General features: G+C 46.9%; 1 protein-coding gene across 5 annotated transcripts in view; it reads right to left on the reverse strand.

Moving 5' to 3' along the window:
- The window catches only part of LYN (LYN proto-oncogene, Src family tyrosine kinase), a 127318-nt gene that overhangs the window by 79859 nt on the left and 24300 nt on the right, over positions 1-23159 (reverse strand). Inside the window, exon 1 of one of the 5 annotated variants that reach the window (XM_027042889.2) lies at positions 11168-11649. The exons of 3 other annotated variants lie outside the window; for them this stretch is intronic. The gene's annotated coding sequence lies outside the window, so the exon portion shown is untranslated. Of the gene's footprint in view, positions 1-11167; positions 11650-23159 lie in introns of those variants that run through there. One more of the 5 variants, XM_027042890.2, reaches the window with a different exon arrangement.

Raw genomic sequence — 23159 nt, forward strand, 5'->3', positions numbered from 1 at the left:
AACTAGGTTTATGTAATTTTACACTAGAGGGATGGTTTTACCAGCTTAAGTTTACAACTGTGTATTATTAGTTGAAGTGGTTTTAATAGCTTAAGGGTATAACAATTGTTATTGAATGTAATTGTTTTAAAAGCTTTTGAAAGTTCCTATGATGCCTTTTAAGGAAAGTTCTATTTTTAAAAACAGGATTGTTTTTAAACAGTTCTATTTTTAAAAACAGGATCTTCTTAGGACTATATTAATATTAGTTGGTAATAAGTAGGTAATAAGTGGTTTAATTTTTTTTTAAAGGGGGGGGAGGGGCAGAGGAAGAGAGAAAATCCCAAGCAGGTTCCATGCTCAGTGCAGAGCCCGATGCTGGACTCGATCCCACAACTCTGGGATCATGACCTGAGCCAAAATCAAGAGTTGGGCGCTTCACCAGATATATGTATTCTATATATATTCAAATATATATGTAATATGTAATATGTAATATGTGATAAGGTGGGCTTTATTACAGCATGCACAAAAATAAACTCAAAATGGATTAAAGACCTAAATGTAAGACTTGAAACCTACAAACTTCCAAAAGAAAACAAAGGCAATCAACTCTTGGACGTCAGCCTTAGCAATAGTTTTCTGTCTTTCCAGGCAAGGGAAACAAAAGCAAAAATAAACAATTGAAACTACAAAAAACTAAAGTTTTTGCACAGTGAAAGAGATCATCAATAAAATGAAAAGGCAGGGCACCTGGGTCACTCAGTCGGTAGAGCGCCCGACTTCGGCTCAGGTCATGATCTCAGAGTTCGTGAGTTCGAGCCCCACACGTTGGGCTCCGTGCTGACAGCTCAGAACCTGGAGCCTGGTTTAGATTCTGTGTCTCCCTCTCTCTCTCTGCCCCTCCCCTGTTTGTGCACTCACTCTCTCTCTCAAAATTAATATTAAAATCAGTTTTTTTTAAATAAAATGAAAAGGCAACTTATTGAATGGGAAAGGTATTTGCAAATGATATATATATCCAGTGAGGGGTTAATATCCAATATGAAGAATATGAACATAAATATATTAATATAAAGAACTCCTACAACTCAAACAGTCTGATCAAAAAACGGGCTGGGGCTCTGAGTAGACATTTTTCCAAAGACATCCAGATGGCCAACAGACACATGAAAAGATGCTCAACATCACTCATCATCAGGGAAATGCAAATCAAAACCCCAATGAGACACAACCTTATACCAGTCAGAATGGCTAAAATAAAAAAAGACAAGAAAAGCAAGTGCTGGCAAGGATGTGGAAAAATAGGAACCCCGTGCACTGTGGGTGGGAATGTAAGTTTGTGACAGCCACTATGAAGAACAGTATGGGGTTTCCTCCAAAAAATCAAAAACGGCGAAAACCTATAATCCAGCAATTCCACTTCTGGATATTTACCTGCAGAAAATGAAAACACTAACTCAAAACTTTATACGCACCCCTATGTTTATTGCATCATTATTTATAATAGCTAAGATATGGAAGCAACCTACGTGTCCGTCAGCTGATGAACGGATAAAAAAGTGGTACACACACACACACACACACACACACAGGACTATTACTTACCCATAAAAAAAGAGTAAGATCTTGCCATTCACAATGGCATAGATGGACCTAACAGGTATTATGTTAAGTGAAATAAGTCAGAGAAAGACAAATATCTCACAATTTCACTTATACCTGGAATCTAAAAACCAAAGCAAATGAATGAACAGATACAGATTCATAAATACGGAAAAGTGGTCGTTATCAGAGGAGGGGGGGCTGGGGGTATAGGCAAAACAGGTGAAGACGAAGAGATACAAAATTCCAAGTATCAAGTAAATAAGTCACAGGGATGAAACGTACAGCAAAGAAATATAACAAGAGAAGCTGGACCCATGGCTTACCATCTTTGAAACACTGATAATCTGTCGAAGTTAAGAACTTGGAGAGGTTGCAGCTAAAGCCGTGTCTTTGCTAAGAATTTAAACGGAAATAAATTGTCAATCATGGATATGCTGACTACACCTAAGGAAAACCGTTCAACATCCAGGAGATGCACCTAAGCGGGCATCTATGGCATGATACAAAATTCAGCTTCCTTCAGCTGTCTTGGGCTTAGAGAAACAGACACCTACCAGCCAGGTGTCTCAAGAGGTGACAAGGACTCAGACCCCTATGTGAACACAAGAGGCAATTGATACCCCCATGGCCCCTTCTCTTGGACTCCTAGCAAAGTTGGAAGGTCTCAGGTAAGGGAGTTGGCGGTGGAAGAAAGAGGCTGTGCAAAGGTCCTGTGACTGGAATGAGGTGAGGGGTAGGAGAGGAGCTGGTATGGCTGGAGTGAGGCAAGCAAGGATCTGAGTGGTAAGAGGCAAGGCCGAGGGCCTGACCCTCTTATGATAAGTGTGCAGCGGATGACAAATACCCAAGCGATGGGTGGCATCCCCCTGGATCAGTGTGCGTTAAGAAGCCTTGCTTACACAGCCGATCCTGATTTGCATAAGTCTTAGTTGAGCAATTTCACACAGAGGAAGACAAGAGGAGATTGTTGAAACAATGGGGTTTTTTTTGGTTTTGTTTCTCTGAACAATAAAAGGGAACACAATGAAAACAAGATGAGTTCATGGAAACTTATGTATCAGAGAAGCTTATGTATCAAACGTGACATTTAAATGACCAGAAGAGGAAATGAAAGGCAGAGTATGAATTCTGTACGTACAGCCAACCAAGAAGTGTAATCAACTTCAACTCTGCGTCTAGCCTCAGATTTCTGTGATCAAGAATTCTGCCACATAGATTTGGAAATGCAGAAAATCATGTGTTCATATTCCATCTTAAGAACTAAAGTAGCTTTACATGCGTGCAGGCAACATAATACAAACTACTAGGAAATAAGAAAAAAAAAAAAAAAGGTGAAACTGAGCCCAAGGCAGCTGAAGGAAGCTGAGTGTTACAGCTTGCCGTAAGTTTCTGTGCAATTGTTAGATGTAGGCTGCAAATCGACAAAAAGTGTAGGTTTTCTTGAGGCTGAAGCCAAGAGGAGGAAAAGAGGCCTCAGATATAAATAAATCAGCTGCTCTACAACAGAATTTCTCAACCTCAGCACTACTGACATTTGGAACCAAAAGAATTTTTTGTTGTGGGGGGCTGTCCTGCACAGTGTTGGGTAGTTAGCGGCACCCTTGGCCTCTACCCAAGAAGAGAGTGACACCCTTCTCCCCCCACCTCCTCGTGAGTCGTGATAACCAAAAATGCCTCCAGACACTGCCGAATGTCCCTTGATGAAGGCTATGTGGCAGGAAATCAGATGTTTTAATTACTGGCAATGACCTTACGTACTGAGATTTTCTGCTACACGTTGGGGTAAAACAATATGCTTTGTTAGTCAATGGTGAAAGTCAGGTTTAATGTCCCACTATAAAGTTTAAGGGACATAGCCAGAAATTTTGTCCAATAGATGTCTGGACATCTGCCTATACACACAGGGACAGACACAGACCCACAAAGACACACACAGAGATCCAGTGTTTGTTGGAATCGTTCCAGAAACTTTTTATGAGAAAATCATCACCCTGACTCTACACTTCTATATAGACTAGTCATGGGGCGCCTGGGTGGTTCAGTCAGTTAAGCATCCGACTTCGGCTCATGCTTTGTGAGTTCGAGCCCCACATTGGGCCCTGTGCTGTCAGAGTGAAGCCTGCTTGAGAACCTCTCTCTCTCTCTCTCTCTCTCTCTGTCTCTGCTCCTTCCCACCCGTTCCTCTCTCTCAAAAATAAACAAACATTAAAAATAAACAAATCAATAAAACTAGTCTCACGAGATAAAACTAGAAGAAACAGTAAGAATCATCTGTTCTACCTACCCCCCTCTTATGAAAATGTATTTTATTTTCACTGAAGTTAACACAAAAACTCATTTAAAACTTCACTGTGGAAGAAATGGGCAGAAAACATGAATAGACACTTCTCTAAAGAAGACATCCGGATGGCCAACAGGCACATGAAAAGATGCTCAACGTCGCTCCTTATCAGGGAAATACAAATCGAAACCACACTCAGGTATCACCTCACGCCAGTCAGAGTGGCCAAGATGAACAAATCAGGAGACTATAGATGCTGGCGAGGATGTGGAGAAACGGGAACCCTCTTGCACTGTTGGTGGGAATGCAAATTGGTACAGCCACTCTGGAAAACAGTGTGGAGGTTCCTCAAAAAATTAAAAATAGACCTACCCTATGACCCAGCAATAGCACTGCTAGGAATTTACCCAAGGAATACAGGAGTACGGATGCATAGGGGCACTTGTATCCCAATGTTTATAGCAGCACTCTCAACTATAGTCAAATTATGGAAAGAGCCTAAATGTCCATCAACTGACGAATGGATAAAGAAGTTGCGGTTTATATGCACAATGGAATACTACGTGGCAACGAGAAAGAACGAAATATGGCCCTTTGTAGCAACGTGGATGGAACTGGAGAGTGTGATGCTAAGTGAAATAAGCCATACAGAGAAAGACAGATACCATATGGTTTCACTCTTATGTGGATCCTGAGAAACTTAACAGAAACCCATGGGGGAGGGGAAGGAAAAAAAAAAAAGAGGTTAGAGTAGGAGAGAGCCAAAGCATAAGAGACTGTTAAAAACTGAGAAAAAACTGAGGGTTGATGGGGGGTGGGAGGGAGGGGAGGGTGGGTGATGGGTATTGAGGAGGGCACCTGTTGGGATGAGCACTCGGTGTTGTATGGAAACCAATTTGACAATAAATTTCATATACTGAAAAACAAAAAACAAAAAACAAAAACACCTTCATTGTGAACAGAATAGAGAGCCCAGAAACAGACCTACTGAAATATGGTGAACTGACCTTTGACAGAGGAGTCTGTGAAATTAATTCAATGGAGGAATGACAGTCTTTCCAACAAATGGTGGTGAACAGTTGGACACCCACACGAGAAAAAACATTAATCTAGACCCAGACCTTACATCATTTACAAAAATGAGCTCAAAATGGATAAGCAGAACTAAATGTAAAATGCTTTAAAAGTGTACAAAAGATCTGAACAGGCACCACTGAAGAAGATAATCATGGTAAAGAAACATATGGGAAGATGCTAAACACCATACATCACGAAGGAATTGCAGATTAATGCAACAGTGATATATATCACCACACGCCTAGAAGAATGGCCAAAATCCAAAACACCGACAACACCAAATGCTGGTGAAGATACGAAGGAACGGGAACGCTCATTCGTGGCTGGGGGAATGTAAAATGGTGCAGCCACTTGGGAATACAGTTTGTGGCAGTGTCTTGCCAAACTAAATTTTCTCTTGACAAATGATGCAGTAACCGGACTTCCTAGCATTTACCCGAATGAATTGAAAACTTAAGTTCGCACAAACCCTGCACGCGGATGTTTACAGCAGCTTTATTCGTAACTGCCCGAGCTTGGAAGCAACCAAGACGTACTGCAGCAGGTGAATGCATCAACAAAGGAAGGTACATCCAGACAAAAAATATTCCTCATAAATAAAAAGAGGTGGGCCATCAAACCATAAAAAGACACGGAGAAAACTTCAATGCATATTGCTAAATGAAAGAAACCAATATGAAAAGGCTGCATACCGCATGATTGCAACTATATGACCTTCTGGAAAAGGCAAAACAGCACTGTTCCCTGGAAACAGTGAGAAGATCCGTGCTCACCAGGGGGAGTTCAGGGGGAGGAAGAAAGAGGCGGAACACTGGGGATTTTTAGGGCAGTGAACTATTCTATTCGAAGATGCGATGGTGGGTGGATGCATGACATTATACGTTGGTCAAAACCCATAGGATGTACAAAACAAAGAGTGAACCCTAATAAAAACTGGACTTTCATTGATAATAGTGTACCAATCTTGGCTCATCAGTTGTAACAAATGTACAAGGTAATCCAAGATGTTAACAATTTGGGAAAACTGGGGGGTGCCATATGGGAAACTCTCTGAACTTTCCACTCAATAAACCACTCTGTAAACCTAAAACTGCCCTAAAAGGAATGTATTAATTTTTTAAACTATATTATGACAGAAGATACCAATCCATATACTTTTGAGTCCATATTTCAGAAAACAGATCTTCAATTTTGAAAAGATGATTGCCTTGGGGCACCTGGGTAGCTCAGTCCGTTGGGCGTCCGACTTCAGCTCAGGTCACGATCTCACGGTTCGTGGGTTCAAGCCCCGCGTCGGGCTCTGGGCTGATGGCTCGGAGCCTGGAGCCTACTTCCGATTCTGTGTGTCCCTCTCTCTCTGCCCCTCCCCTGTTCATGCTCTGTCTCTCTCTGTCCCAAAGATAAATAAGAAAAAAGTTAAAAAAAAAAAACTTTAAAAAAAAAAAAAGAAAAGATGATTGCCTTAAAATAGTTCTGCTGGGAAAATCTGCACACATCCACCTACTACGTATGCTCCTCGACACCCCAAAATTTCCAATTATCAAGGGCAGGCTCTTACCTGCTCTACCTTATTATGGCGTAGACTACAGTAGAATTTCATTAAACCTTCTCAGCTGAATTCCTAAGCCTCTACAGTGTTAGCGTGGGAAATAACTGGTAAGAGACAGGAGATCCATTAATGTTTAATAATAAAGCCGTGAATCCTAGCAATATGCTTATAGCCCTTTATGATAAAGGAGAAGTAAAGCTGCATTAGGCTTGTAAAAATGACAAGACAAAACACATCTGATAATATAGCCCTGAGTTTATACATATGTATCTGCAGAGTGAACAGGATTTTATCAGCCATAGTAATCCCACAGAACCACTGTCAACCGATAGTTGGATAAGTAAAAATAGTGGGAGTGGCAGGTACATAAGAGATGTGGTCCATTTAAGGGACTGTTAGAGAGAAAATGGTTGGATCTGGTAAGTGAAACCGGATGGGGGGGTGTTAGGAAGGGGGGGTAGGAGTCTGCTCTTTTATGTCAAAGCTTTTAGCTGTTTTGGTTTTTAAATTGTGTACAAGTCTCCCCCTTGATGGCGATGAAGAATTTTTTTTAAGGATGGCTAAAAGAATTGTGTACCTAAATTAAAAAAAAAACACACACACACAAAACTGTTTATGGGGCGCCTGGGTGGCTCAGTTAGTTAAGCATCTGGCTCTTGATTTTGGCTCAGGTCATGATCTCACGGTTCATGGGATGGAGTCCCGCGTCAAGCTCTGTGCTGACAGTGTGGAGCCTGCTTGAGATTCTCTCCTTCTCCCGCTCTCTCAAAATAAGTAAATAAACTAAAAAAACAAAACAAAACCACTTTATAATGTAACATTAAAAAAAAAAAAAGCAAGGTAAGTTTCACATACATTATGATTACATATGTAGAAAAAGTTTGGAAAGAAATATTAAAATCAAATGAAATCAAAATTGAAACAAAAACACCTCATGCTTCTATGGCGGGTCAGAGCTTTGCCTGGTCTTTCTCCCTTGCCGACATGTGTACAGAAAGCTACCGTGTTGGACTCTGATAAAAATACGCCTGTAAAATTAGAAATCAAACATGGCGAGCTATGTATTTATGCTAGTCCCCTCTACCCACAGCGGCCTTTTGGACTTTCCCATTATCTGGGAGACAAGGGACACCCATATGATGTTCAGTCCTACTGCAATGCCTTGAGGTCAGCCAGCCTCGGTGTCCTCGGATAGGGAATGGGGTGATACAGGCACTCATCCCGGTGTGGTTGTGGGGGACTTTAAATGTATTCAAGAGAGCTGCAGGCACGGAAAGCCCGTCTTCCCCACGGGCTGGCACCCATGTGAGCTTGTGGTCAATAAAGTATGATGGTCAAAAGCCAGGCAATGAGTCTACCCCAGACGACCAAAGGTCACAGGGCCACGATTTTAAACACAAAAGACGTGAGGAAGAAGAAGAACTGGAAACCATTCTTTGGACTAAGCTTGAAGATAAAACAGCGACTTATCAAGTGTGGTGGAAGATACTAGAAGCAGACGGGAGAGAGTAAACTTTAAACTCACTCCAGGAGTCTAAAAGTGAAAAAGAGGAAATGAGGCCACGGCTGGGTCCTAAGTTACTTTCTTAAAATGGGTATGGCCAAGGGGCGCCTGGGTGGCGCAGTCGGTTAAGCGTCCGACTTCAGCCAGGTCGCGATCTCGCGGTCCGTGAGTGCGAGCCCCGCGTCGGGCTCTGGGCTGATGGCTCGGAGCCTGGAGCCTGTTTCCGATTCTGTGTCTCCCTCTCTCTCTGCCCCTCCCCCGTTCATGCTCTGTCTCTCTCTGTCCCAAAAATAAATAAACGTTAAAAAAAAAATGGGTATGGCCAAAAAGGGTCACGAGATGCAGGAAGAGAAAAAGGGACGGGAGGCAGAGAGCAGACCTGCAGTCACGGTTCCCAAACTGTGTGCCAAGGCACCCAGGGTGCCACTGCAAACTCGAGGCGTGCCTGGGGATATTTCAAATTTTCGAGGGAGACACCATGACATCTATTGGACGCTGTGAGAACGAGTAGCTCAAGGTGGCTCAGGTTCAACGTTAGGTTGCACTGTATTCCTTTCAGCAATTTCGAATCTGTGTGAAACAGGGTTTTCTGTGGTTGCTGTGATAAAAAGGAAGGATCGCAGGGAACAGAAACGCGAAGGTAAACATGGAACAGAAAGTAAGGCCGGTGGTGTCCAATCCAACTCCAAAAGTCGAGAGGCTGCATGACACAGGTACACACATCCCACTAGGGTACATCGTGTTCATTTAGGAATAACATCAGGGCGCCTGGGTGGCTCAGTCGGTGAAGCATCCGGCTTCAGCTCAGGTCATGATCTCGCAGTTTGCGAGTTCTCTGCTGTCAGCACAGAGCCTGCCTTGGAACCTCTGCTTCCCTCTCTCTGCCCCTCCCCGGGTCGCATGCACACACACACTCTGTCTCCCCAAAATAAATACACGTTAAGAAAACACTTTAAAGAAGAATAACGTAAAAATAGTATGTTTTACTTTCAATGTTTGTGTGCTAGTTTTTCAAACGGTGCTAAGGTGTTATAATAAATATGTATTAAGTTGTTTGGACCTAGCAACCTAAACACAGATGGAACTCTTTTGTGTGTCCTCTGCTCTAGGATTGACCATGTAAAAATTACTGACACACTCAGGGTCAGTAATCTTTAACATGTGAGCAGGTTAGGACAGAGCAGGTGGGTGCTGCGAGCCTGAGCAGTGAGACAGAGAGACAGGCGAGGGTGGGTGGGGCCACCAGCCAGGTGCACCTGGGGCGAGGACGGGGGGGGGGGGGGGGGGGGGGGCGCGCGCAAGGTCTCCTGGCACCGAGAACCCCCCACCTTCAACTTCACATTGCCTACCCTGCTGTAAGGAGAACCCACCCATTCTCAGTAGGAATACGCTAGAGGATGTCCCGATTCGTTTTAGAAAAATCTCAAATCATGAAGACAGCATGACAGGCATATTCTGTTGAATTTCCATTTTTCTTCATGGAAATGCCTTTTGCTCACCGTCCTATTCACCTGGGCTCAGGACCCCCGTCACCTTTGCGACCTGCGTGTCACACTTGACTCAGTAGAAACAACGCTCCGTCGAGCCCCGTCCCTTCCGCATGATAACTGTGGCTGGCTTCGAAGCTTAGAAAAAGGCATGGACTGGACGAATAGTGGATCGCGGTGGTTTTTCCCACATTAGTCTCCTGTGTCACAAAACCCTACAAGATGTTAATCACTAATATCGCAGCATTTTAGGGATAACTAGTCTGGATTGTGGCAGGTGCCTCCTCGCTAGTCCTTCGGCAGCAGCCTTTCCCCTGCTCTTTGCTCATCTCTGCGAATCATCTGATCACTGTGTCCGTCGAGATTCCAAGTTCTTCAGGCCACCTTCCGTTACTTCACTGGTCCAGTGAGTTAATACCTATTCGCAGAGCCCAGTTTCACAGTGACGATCTGCGGTCATTCATCCCTGCCCTGCCCACTTCCCTGTTTACATTTCTCCATAGGAATATCGGAAGCATTCAGATTACAGGACCCATGTCACCATCTGTCGGGCTCTCCTCCCGGGGAGAGCAGGGATTTTTGTTACTTCTATACACAGCTGTAGGGCCAGAGCCGAGAACAAACCTAACTCACACCCAATCTTGCCTGCTCCCCTCAGGTCACATCCTTCTCTACCTCCCATTTCTTCTCTCTGTAATCAATTTGGAATGTAGGCACAAGCCCCGCGACGTCTCCATCTCATGCCGGTAACAAAACTCTTAAATTGCCTACCTGTGAACGTGTACATAGCCTCCTCGACTAGACTATCAACTCCTTGAGGGCAGACACGGTCTCTTCTACCTTTTCATAGACCACCTTGCACCTGCCACCCAAACACACAGAGAACCCTCCCCAGCTGCCAAGTCAGCAATAAAACACCATCTACCGAGTTAACGTTGAATTTGGAAATTCCAAGGACTGTGTTTTGCAGTCAGACGTAATTCTACAAGTAGACTTCATTACTTTGTGTTTTTTAAATTTTTTTATGTTTTATTTTTACGAGAGAGAGAGAGAGAGAGAGAGAGAGAGAGGGAGAGGCACGAAGCGTGAGGAGGAGAGGGGCAGAGAGGGAGAGGGAGACACAGAATCCAAAGCAGGCTCCAGGCTCCGGGCTGTCAGAGCCCGACGCAGGGCTCGAACCCACGGACCGCGACATCAAGACCTGAGCCGAAGTCGGATGCTCAACCGACTGGGCCACCCAGGCGCCCCTCCACCTCAATTCTTACCACCCCCCCCCCCATTTGCTTTATTAAAAGCTAAGTGGCCCAGACTGCAGACCCTTCCCTGCCTCACAGTGGGCTCCCTCATCGAATCTGCGAACTCGTTTTCCCGTATCGGTGGCACACGCTCACATATCTGGCAGGAAAAGCAGTTCTGTGCTTGCAGACATTTTTTTCACCTGGCTTTGGCATTTCTCTGATTTTGTCCCCAAGCGAGTAAAAAAAAAAAAAAAAAGAAGAAGAAGAAGAATTCTGCTTCTCGGCTTCAAGATGTGTTAGATTGAAGGAAAAGGAGAGAAAGACGTGGAGAGGGTAGGCACGAAACACAGCCACTCAGGTCCTCTGTGTCCCGGGAGCTCACAGAATCACAAAGCTGCCTCTGGCCAGTTTCTCTGCCTCGAGAGCCTTGCTTTCCAAACCTACCTCTCAGCCGAAGTGTGTTTAGTTCCTTATCCCAGCTGGCACGCTCTGTCTCCACCACCCCTTGGCCTCTTGGATGCCTCCCCAGCCAGCCTCATGCTGGGCAGGAGAGGGACTCATGGCAGACAGATTAGGGTTTTCAAGCACCCCCAGGAGGAGGAAGTTACTTGTTCCCACGGGCCTGGGTTTTTCTTTCTGTGGGTGTGTTTTCTCTTTCTGAAACCAGGAAACTAAATTTGCCTAATGGTTAAACCCAAAAGGATTACAGATTCTTTCTTCAAGAACCCTTGGGAGGCCTGTTGTCCAATCCTCTGTGTTAAAAGCACGGCCGTTTCCAAGTCACCCAGGCAGAGGGGATGTTTTCTAGACTCTTCAGTGAAGCCTATTCTACTCGGTTATTTTTAGAAGAAGTACCATATCAACAGACCATTCAGATTTAGGCTTCCCATTTTCCTCACCAAACACTACACAATATCTCAACTTCCTAAAAAAGACAAATTTCAAAATTTCATTCCACACCCCCACCCCACCATTTCTTTCTCCTCTTTGAACAAAACCACTTTTAGGTTCAGGCTCTCACACACTTGCATTCTTCACATTTCCGTTAATTAGCCTTGAACGCCCAGCAAGTTCTGCTTTTCTTGCAATAATTGAGATCCTCTTTCTCGCCCAGCATTTTTACTACAAAACGTGTTCTCCCTTGGCAACGGATCCCAACGTTCAATGGCCTTCCCGTCAGGCATGTCACCGTTGGCTGCTCTAACCTCCACACAGGTGGGGTCCCCTCCCCGCAGCCCCTGCGTGTCCCACACAGGAACACGGGTCTCAGAGAGGCCACTCAGCGTCTTTGCCTTCTCAGCCTGATGGCTGTGTTTGCCAAAGAACTCTGGGTGCAGGCTGAGTTTGAATCCCAAGCCACTGGACCTTGGGAGGGTATCTAACCCCTCAGTCTCAGTCAATTGGTTGGGAAAATGAGGCTATTGCCCCCTATCTGGAGGTGAGGCCTCTGTAAGGGTGAAGGGAGGTAACACACCCAGAGAAGGGAGCTGAGCCAGCACGGTCTGGGAGGGCTCTTGGTAATTTTACTTCCCTGTGGTTACCTACAAGTGCCTTACTATTACTTAATGTATCCTTTCTAGATTTCTCCTTTTTTTTTTAATGCTTATTTATATATTTTTGAGAGAGAAACCGAGAGAGAGAGAGAGAACGGGGGAAGGGCACAAAGAGAGGGAAGAGAACGAATCCCAAGCAGGCTCCAGATGGTCAGCACAGAGCCCGACATGGGGCTCGAACTCACAAACAGGGATTTCATGACCTGACCCAGATCAAGAAGCAGACACTTAACCGACTGAGCCACCCAGGCGCCCCTCGATTTCTCATTCTTAATTCTTTTAAACATATTTTCAGCTGCCATGCTCCAAACAGTACACTCTGTATTTGTTCTATCAACGTGTAAGACCACGATCCTTAACCTTGTCTGTGCCTCGGGACAACGTGGGGGCTTTTAAAAGTAATGCACGTGTCCGGGCTCTACGCCCGACCCGCTGTGTCAGAATCTCCGGGGATTAGGCCTTGGGCATCATCTTAAAAATCTCCAGAAGCCGGGGCGCCTGGGTGGCGCAGTCGGTTAAGCGTCCGGCTTCAGCCAGGTCATGATCTCGCGGTCCGGGAGTTCGAGCCCCGCGTCGGGCTCTGGGCTCATGGCTCAGAGCCTGGAGCCTGTTCCCGATTCTGTGTCTCCCTCTCTCTCTGCCCCTCCCCCGTTCATGCTCTGTCTCTCTCTGTCCCAAAAAAATAAATCAACGTTGAAAAAAAAAAATTAAAAAAAAAAAAATCTCCAGAAGCCAACAAGTCAATGTGAAGCTCAGGACGGGACGACTGGTCAGCAAGGCCCGTGCGGGCAGACGCCGCTCTAGGGGAGGCCAGCCTCGCGGAGGCAGAGTGGCGAGGACACAGGGCTGAGGCGACAGCAGCAGATCGGAGGCCACCCAGGTCCCTTCCCACCACGGCTTTGCTTGCTCAGCTCTTCCTCCAGTTCTGGGCAATTCTGGGCAATGCTTCAGCCTCCCTCCAATAATTCCCCATTTCTGCTGAAGCCAGCAGGAGGAGGCTTCCCTGGCAACCCAACCAACTTCTACGAAGGCAACAAGCTCTTTAGTCTAACTCAGTCTTATTTATGCAATCGTCTTTTGACCAATAGGGAACTTCAAAGCAAGACAGTTGGGGGAACCCGGGACAGTCTCTACCACCGAGACTCCCAAATACGCTCCCTGATGTTCCCTGGCCCCACACCCTCTCCTCACTTGTAAGACAAACCTCTCTCGCAGCTCAAGTTCTGGGCACCCGTGAATCCAGGGTCCTTTTCATTTGGTGGACACATTATCGGAGCGACGCTGGAGGCGTAAATATTCTAAGACACGGCCATCTCCGAGGACCTGAGTATATGATGCCTTTGTGTCAACGGAGGACCGTGACTCTCTGGGGGCGTATTTCGAGAACTCTTTTCCTTTCCTCCTTCCTTTAGTTCATGTCACCAGCTCATTCGCACCAGCTTCTCCCTTCTCACTCCCTCAACTTCACAAGTTTGACAAAATATTATTGGTGTCGCCAGCAGGTCAAAACTTTTAAATTTTTTTTGATGTTTATTATTTTTGAGAGAAAGAGAGACAGAAAGTGAGCAGGGGAGGGGCAGAGAGGGAGGGAGACACTGAATCCGAAGCAGGCTCCAGGTTCCGAGCCGTCAGCACAGAGCCCGAGGCGGGGCTCGAACCCACGAACTGTGAGATCATGACCTGGGACGAAGTCGATGGCTTAACCGACTGAGCCACCCAGGTATCCCATACACTTTTATTTAAATCTTTTTTTTTTAATTTTTTTTTAACGTTTATTTATTTTTGAGACAGAGAGAGACAGAGCATGAACGGGGGAGGGGCAGAGAGAGAGGGAGACACAGAATCGGAAGCAGGCTCCAGGCTCTGAGCCATCAGCCCAGAGACCCACGCGGGGCTCAAACTCACGGACCGTGAGATCGTGACCTGAGCTGAAGTCGGACGCTTAACCGACTGAGCCACCCAGGTGCCCCCCATACACTTTTAAAGAGCACTTTCAAAACAATAACTCTCCCTGATGTCAACCATCACCCCAAATTAAATTTTTAACTTTTATCTCTGATAATTTTTCACACACACACACACACACACACACACACACACACACACACACTGCCTGAGGCAGCATTTAATTTTCCTGCACAGTCTCAACAGCAGTGTCACTATGCCGACATTTCTAGGATAGAGACAGACAGAGGTCAGTCCGTACTCTTCTCTCAGGGGTGGACCATTGTGAAATTCAGTACATGATGAGGGATTTATATCTTCCTTAACATCTGGTGCCCAGGAATCAAAGACAGGATACCCATCTAGAACAACTGGTCCGGGGTAACACTCCACACCAGTGCCCCGTGATATAAATGTATGTCTCCACTGCTCTGTGATCTACATTATGCCCACACCATTCCAGAGTGGAATTAGGTTTGGAAAGCACCCCACGTAACCTGACAATGTCCAGAAGAAGTAGAAAGCCTAGCGCAAGAAGCACTATTTTTAAATGAGGAAATAGGACCGTTTAACAGTGTACAATGGGAAACACAACCTCATTGGTTCCAGTTTACTGATGTTAAAAGCACTGTGATGTTTAACACACCCAACATTTCTCTCCAATATTTTCCCTTTCTGCCCTCAAAAAACAAGGTAAGAATTTATTTTAAAAATTTTTTTAATGTTTAGTTTTGAGAGAGACACAGAGAGCAAGCAGGGGAGGGGCAGAGAGAGAGACACAGAATCGGAAGCAGGCTCCAGGCTCCCAGCACAGAGCCCGACGTGGGGCTCGAACTCACGAACCGTGAGATCATGACCTGAGCCGAAGTCGGACACTTAACGGAGTCACCCAGGCACCCCCAGAAGTGTTTCTTTAAAACCACGACTCCTTTAGCCAACGATCAACTTGATAAATTTTTTTCTCTCAAGACCTAGGTAACAAATGGGATGATCACAGAAATAATTCACCAAGAAATGGAATTACCAAATTAATTTACTGAAAGTTTTGTTTCATGAACCTAAAATACCATCGATTTTTATATCATTACTGTATGTGCTGTTAAAAAAGAAAAACAGAATGGCTACCCTGCAAATTATTAAGAGGTCATTAACTGTGATTTCAGAGGTATTAAAATGTAAAAATGTGCTTGCCTTAGAGCTTGTGAAATACAGTAAATACATGCTTATTGGACATCCATTTGTTTTAGAAATCATCATCTAGGTTCTGTTTTATTCTTAAATGTCTTTTTTTGTTTGACAGTGCTGCTTCCTATTCCTTTTAGGTAGAGAGAATTTAGTTATTAAAGTAAATTTCAATAGACTTAAATGGCAGGTCTGTTTATTCCCCCATTTAATGGTGAAAGTGAGTAGTATTTCAAAAGCCTGGCCCACGGTTTACGCAGGGTAGCTGTATTATTGTCATCTCTAATCCCTGCTGACCTCGTTTTCCCATCTAACCATTGCCCTGATCCTGGGTGGCTCAGTCGGTGGAGCGTCCGACTTCGGCTCAGGTCACGATCTCGCGGTCTGTGGGTTCGAGCCCCGCGTCGGGCTCTGCGCGGACGGCTCGGAGCCTGGAGCCTGCTTCCGATTCTGTGTCTCCCTCTGTTTCTGCCCCTGACCTGCTCACGCTCTGTCTCTCGCTCTTTCTCAAGAATAAATTTAAAAATATTTTTTAAAAAAAATGAAACAGGGGCGCCTGGGTGGCGCAGTCGGTTAAGCGTCCGACTTCAGCCAGGTCACGATCTCGTGGTCCTTGAGTTCGAGCCCCGCGTCAGGCTCTGGGCTGATGGCTCAGAGCCTGGAGCCTGTTTCCGATTCTGTGTCTCCCTCTCTCTCTGCCCCTCCCCCGTTCATGCTCTGTCTCTCTCTGTCCCAAAAATAAATAAACGTTGAAAAAAAATTTAATAAAAAAAAAAAAATGAAACACTGCCCTGATGCTATCTGATAAAACCGTCACCTCTCTCACACTTACTATGTACCTGGTACTGAGCCAAGCACTCTACCTGGATTGTTTCATTCAGTCCTTAGAACAAGCCTTCAGATGCTATTGTTAACCCCATTTAACAGACGAGAAAGTTGAGGCTTAGAGAAGGAACGTGACTTTTCCGAGGTGCCGGAAGCAGTAAGCAGTCGAGTCAGAGCTGAGACACGTGCTGGTAGGTGAGCACCATTTGCTCCCCAGGACGTACTGCGAGAAACCTCCCAAGAGTCCACACTTCAGACTACACGCTGAAAGAGGGAAGGGAGAACCACCGGGCTCCGTCCCTCGGCCCGGGATGGCTGCAGACTGGGAATGTGATGTGGCCTCTGGAGGCCGACCGCTAATGGCTTTTTCCGTGGCCGGAGTGAGCTGTTGGAACAGAGAAACAGGACCCCAGGGCGGCGACTGGAAATCCGCAGGAGCGCAAGGGAAGGGTGACAGAAAACGCCTGTGACGTGAACGCGCAGCAACAGTCTCAAACATCCCTTTGAGAAGTGTTTACAAGGCCCCTCTTGATGCTTCACAGAGGAGCACAGAATCAAAGTGTTTGAGCTGGAGAGGACTTAAAAGGTTATCTAGACCAGCAAGCTCAGCATCTCAGAAATGCAGATGCTCAGGCCCCAGCCCAGACCTTCGGAATCATACTTTGTGCCCTCGGGGGTTGAAGGCACAAGCCGGGTTTGCGCAAACCCTGCAGGAGATTCTCATGCCTGCTAAAGTTCCAGAACCACTGACCAGCCCTGACCAGTCCAACGTCCTTATCTGACAAGGACTGTGATGCCCTCGGTCCGGCCACATGGACCCAGCAAAGCGAACGAAGAAAACCGCAGCCCTCGGGGTCTTAGTCTAGAACCTCAACCGTTTCAGTGGCTGGTTCTCCGTTGACAGTGGTATCGATCTTCAAAGAACTTGGATGTGATAAAATATCGTGAAACAAACTATAGTTCCTATCATGGAACCTGGATATCGGAGGCAGAGGATATCTGGTGTCACAGGGCGTAAGTTCACAACAGGTGGGGCAAAGACCAAGGAGTTATAGCACCCAGCTCTCGAAAGCCGGAGACTAGTCAGCCCCGCACACCCTGATAGAAACTAAATAAGACACATTTTCAAAAAGAAGAGCAGATCACAGATAAGGCTTTAAGCCAGAGGACGGCCTCAGTCATCAAGCTGTGGTTCATAGAAGTCTCATAAAATGTAATGTTTTCATCTAATTAACAAACCCATTTGTACTCTCCCAGTCTAATCGGACGCTATTAGATCATCCCAATTCAAAGCAGGTGAAACCCCAGGCGTACACACAGAGGGCGAAGAGGCCATTTCAAGTTTAGCTGGTCCTGGATCCCCCTGGAAACAACTCCATGAGCATCGTTCACCTTTTCTGAGTTTGTCTGAAGCTGGGCTCCACAGTTACCAACAAGATGAAAAGGGCGGGGGGGGGCGGGCAGTGAACAGAATAGCAACTTCCTGGCTCCTTCTTACTTTACCCAGTAGGTCAGTCTCCTGGATTTTGTTCTGGAACAGTGTATCCTCATGTCTGGAAGGGGAGACGGAGGCAGGTGGAAAGGAGGTACAGGGAACACAACCGCCACGGTGACCCTGTTGTCCGCATGACCACCGAACTTCCCGGCCACTGAGGCCTCGGAGAAAGGTCCCTGGGTTTGGGCTGCTCCCCAGAGCGCATGCACATGGCCGGAAGGGCAGTGGTCCCCCCCCCCCCCCCCCACCCAGGGCCTGGCCGGGGCTGCCGACGGGGGCCTGGTCCACCCGTGTGGTCAGACCCTCCCTGAGCTCCAAAGGAACTGCCCACCTCTCACCTCGGAATCGGACATCCTCTCCTTGGCCTTTTCACCCTCCCCCGAAAGTGTGGGGTCATCTCAGCATAATTCACGTGAGATACAGAAAATGCTCACGGAGGCAGCAGGGGGGGGGCCCATTCCCCCCAGAATGCATGCCTGAACCCCTCTGACCTACTTCAGCACCCCACTATACCTCGGAGCCGTACTGAAAACTCTCTCTCCCCTTTCTCTCGCTGTCCAGTCCCAGTCTCTTCAACACCCCCCTCTCCCCCTCTCCCCCTCCCCCCAGTTCACCACGGCCCTCTGCTCCCCGTGCCACTCGCGGCTGGCCTGGGTATCTTTCCAAAAAGAAAGATTCTTTCTCCCCCCTGCTTCCTCCATCCTCGGAGCCTGGCAGGTAGCTTCCTGGTTTTGTAGGCCGCGCACCTTGTTCCCACCCGTCCTGCAGGCCAGCCACGCGGGAACCCAGTACCCCGCAGCCTTCCATCCCTCCCCGAACACCCCGCTCAGCAAGCGGGGCTCCTTCTCGTTTCGAATAACCCCTCGCAAACACCGTGTCCTGCGGATAGAGCCGGCCTGACCCTGTAGCCAGGAGTGCACATCCCTCCTCCCGGGCCCCCGCCCACCCGTTTCAGCACACGGCACCCCCTTCGGTTTATTCCGCGGGGCACCAGCAGCGCCCGAGACGCAGCCACGACCACGAGAAGACACCCCACGAATCCGCTGAGCCACACAAGTAAGGAGACCATTTGCGCGCGATCATCTCTCCTCCAGCTTCTCAAAAGGCTCCTTCACTCGGCGCCTGGGTGGCTCGGTCGGTCTAAGCATCTGGCTCCGGCTCAGGGCATGATCTCACGGTCTGCGGGTTCGAGCCCCGCGTCGGGCTCTGGGCTGACAGCTCGGAGCCTGGAGCCCGATTCTGTGTCTCCTTCTCTCTGCCCCTTCCCCCCCCCCCCCACTCTCTCAAAAAATAAACATTAAAAGAAATTTTTTTTTTTAAATGGATTCTTGGGTCCTGCGCTTGACAGACCCTTGAACTGGAATCCACATGGGGATTGAGGGCATTTGTAGCAAACAACACAGGTAATTCTTCTGCTGATTTGACTCAGGTGATACTTTGTCCCCTACTAAAATGTCAGTTCCTTTGGGAAGAGAATGCCCTAGTAAACTTTATTAACTGCTTATACTATAATGTTAATTTTAGCTGAAATTCCTTCCTGAAAGAGTTAAGTAGAAAGGGGACAGGGCACCTGGGTGGCTCAGTCAGTTAAGTGTCTGATTTCTCAGGTCAGGATCCCAGCGTTCCGGGGTTCGAGCCCCATGTCAGGCTCTGTGCTGACAGCTCAGAGCCTGGAGTCTGCTTCGGGATTCTGTGTCTCACTGTCTTTCTCTGACCCTTCCCCACTCGCTCGCTCGCTCTCTCTCTCTCTCTCAAAAGTAAACAAACATTAAAAACATTTTTTTTTTAAATTTTGAAGAAAGGGTGGGGGAAAAAAAGTCATGGAATACATCCAATTTTGATTTGAAATATTCTCTGGATAGGAGGACATTTTACATCCAATCCCCCTCTAATCAAAATGCTTATCTGCTAAAGTGGCTTATACTGCATAAGAATAAAGTCAAGGCTAAGGAAATTTTAACAATGGCCACTTTAAGAAGAAATTATAGGGGCGCCTGGGTGGCTCAGTTGGTTAAGCATCCAACTCTTGGTTTCGGCTCAGGTCATGATCTCATGGTTCATGGGTTCAGGCCCCACGTCGGGCTCTGTGCTGACGGCATGGAGCCTGCTTGGGATTCTGTCTCCCTCTCTCTCTGCCCCTCCCCTGCGCTCTCTCTCTCTCTCTCTCTCTCAAAATTAAACATAAAAAAAAAAGAAATTATAATACCTGTAGTTCTTTTTTTGAAAAAGGACATTTTTATCAGAAAATTCAGTATTGCAAGGTGCTTATAAACTCTTGCCTTTTTACTCAAAAGGAAAGAATTTATTTGGGCTAACATTTCAGAAAACACTTAAGTGGAGCCACAGTAGGTAGGGTCTGGTCGTAATGCTGGATTTTAGAAGTGCTGTAACTCAGACAGACATCTTGAGCCTGGTTTATTTGGTGCACAGCTCCATGGCAAAAATCATTTTGTTTCAATATGCCTATCAGTGTCTCCTTAAAGAAGCACACAGAACTCTGTTACACAATGAAACAAATATTCTTTAGGTTCCTAGGAAGTGCGTTTATTTTTCCCATTTTAAGCGTTCACCACATCATACCCTTACACACACACGTGCCCACTCCGGCCATCTCCATCTCAGAAAAGAGCCCTGTCGGCTGTTGGAAGTTGCAAATTGAGAAGTCCGCCTGACTCCTCTTTTTCCCATTCCCCGCACCCAACTCAGCAGCGAAGTCCTTCAGTCAACATGCACAAGCCATCCTCAGTCTGACCCTCCTCGTCTCTACCACCGGGGCCGTGTACGCGGGTGTCCCAACTGCCACATAAAATACAAGACACCCAGTTACGTTGGAATTTCACAGGCACAGTGAGTCAGTTTTGGTATAAGTAGATCCCAAATATGGCATGGGACATACTTATGCTAAAAAAGGATTCATTGCTAACCTTTCGGTTTAATCTGGCATCCTGTATTTTTATTTGTTAAATCTGCCAACCTGTCTGCTTTCCCTACACAGTCCAATCTTTTATTTATTTTTTTAATCTTTATTTATTCTTGAGAGAGGTCAGACAGGGTGTGAGCAGGGGAGGAGCAGAGAGAGAGGAAGACACAGAATCCGAAGCAGGGTCCAGGCTCTGAGCTGTCGTCGGCACAGAGCCCGACGCGGGGCTCAAACTCACGAACTGTGAGATCACGACCTGAGCTGAAGTCGGACACTCACCTGACTGAGCCACCCAGGCGCCCCCTGAATCTTTTATCTATTAATTAAAATCCTCCCACAGCTTTCTTCAGAATTTAGAATTAAAGCTAAGTTCTTTACCAAAGCCTTGAGGGTCCTCGATCAGAGAAGGTGGGAGAGGTTGGAGAGGGCTCTCTGCTTGCCTCTCCAACCTCTCACCCTTTGGCTTCAGCCAGAGGAGATGTCCTTCTTCCCTGCAGACACTCAAGCTCATCCCCACCTCAGGGCCTTTGCACTTGCCCTCCCCTCTCACATCCTCTCCCTCTCCTTGTCTTCCATATCATTCAGATCACAGCTCAAAGAGACGCCCCCTCCCCAGCCAATGTGCTGGGGGGTACGCAACCCAACATGCCCTGTCACGTTACTCAGTCTTACCTTCCTCAGGGCCCTTCATCCCGCCTGAAAGCACTCAGTATATTGCCTTTTTTGTCCCGACTAGCAATGCACGCGCCATTAGAGCAGAGCCCTGTGTCTTCTGTTCACTGTCTCCAGAGCACCTAGACCTGAAACTGGCATTCAACGGCCTCCCTTTATACCTGCTGATGAGGAAGTCAATGAGTTTCCCACCTGTAAAATGAAATCCCCCTTCACGTCCGCAGGTTCAGCTTCTGCAGGAGTAGGAGGACATCCCTACACAACCTTTCCTGCACCAAATGCAGACTTTGTCCCCGTCAGGCAGCGACTACACATTTTCACCTTTTGCACGACAGTGCTGCCCGCTTCTCCAAGGTCAGAGGCATCAGGAGTGGTGTCTTAGCCCGAGGCGACAGCGGATGCGGTGACTGGAGTGTTTCGCTGTATCTTAGAAGCTGTAATTTAAAAATTTAGTAAAGGGGCGCCTGGGTGGCTCAGTCGGTTGAGCGTCCGACTTCGACTCAGGTCACGATCTCGCGGTCCGTGAGTTCGAGCCCCGCGTCGGGCTCTGGGCTGACGGCTCGGAGCCTGGAGCCTGCTTCCGATTCTGTGTCTCCCTCTCTCTCTGCCCCTCCCCTGTTCATGCTCTGTCTCTCTCTGTCTCAAAAATAAATAAATGTTAAAAAAAAATTAATCTAGAAGTTGCTGTGAAGGTATTTAAAAAAAATAAAAATAAAAAATAAAAGTTTAGTAAAAAGCCCAAAGGCCAAAGTGTTGATATGAACGCTATAAAGAGCAGAGATGTCAGAAGCCTAATCCAACTGCAAGAAGATGAAAATCACAAGATAGGCTGACAGCCAGGACCCTGAAGCCTTAAGCCACACACTTCTTTCTGATGTCAGCTGGTAGCCTTATTGTGAAGAAAGTGCATAAAATTAGAGACCTAGGATAAAATGCTGAATATATATTGAAAATTAGGTCTAATCTGGAAAGTACGATTAGAAACGGTACAAGTTGTTTAGCTGTCTGGGAATGGAAACCCTTATCGCATATAAGCCTATTTTTGGCTTTCGGGCTCAGAAGAGGAAGAAGGGGCTGGCCGCCTGTGGACCATCGGTGGCACAGCCCTAAAGCAACGTGCCCAGGTCCTTCCGCAGCAGCAGATGGCAATCCCTCTCGTTCTTCTATACCCCTCCTTATTCCTGGGAAATCGTGAAGTTTCCGAAGAAGGCAAGCCCCAAGTGTTAGTTTCAACTCTTGCAAGCTGCTAGGAGAATAAAATATTTTCAGCGGTCGCCCAGGCTCTTTTGTGCTGTTCAGATGGAGGATTGGGAGGCAGGACAGGAAACCACAGGGCACAGGAGAAAGGGAAGTGCCGAAGTCATGGTATTGGGTGTGGGAGTCCATGAGCGGACACCAGCCAGAAGCGAGAGGGGAGACAAAACACACATGTCAAGTAGAAGCAAATCGTTGAGGAAGTCACACGAATGTTCCCCATGTCAAGATTCTGAACTCTCACAGTTTCTTTAACCATCCGACAGAGGCAGTTGTGAAAAATACAGGCTCATAATTTAAGAAAAGCACGGAGGGGGCACCTGGGTGGCTCAGTCGGTTAAGCGCCCAACGCTTCGTTTCTGCTGAAGGTCATGATCTCACGGTTCCCGAGTTGGTGCCCCGCGTCCGGCTCTGAGCTGACAGTGTGGAGCCCGCTTGGGATTCTCTCTCCCTCTCTTTGCCTCTCCCCTGCTCGTACTGTCATGGTCTTTCTCAAATAAAATGAGAGGAGAGGAGAGGGGAGGAGAGGGGAGGGGAGGGGAGGGGAGGGGAGGAGAGGAGAGGAGAACAGAAGAAGAAAAGAGCAGAAGA

The sequence above is a fragment of the Acinonyx jubatus genome, chromosome F2 (assembly GCF_027475565.1).
Source record: "Acinonyx jubatus isolate Ajub_Pintada_27869175 chromosome F2, VMU_Ajub_asm_v1.0, whole genome shotgun sequence".
Taxonomy (NCBI): Eukaryota; Metazoa; Chordata; class Mammalia; order Carnivora; family Felidae; genus Acinonyx; species Acinonyx jubatus.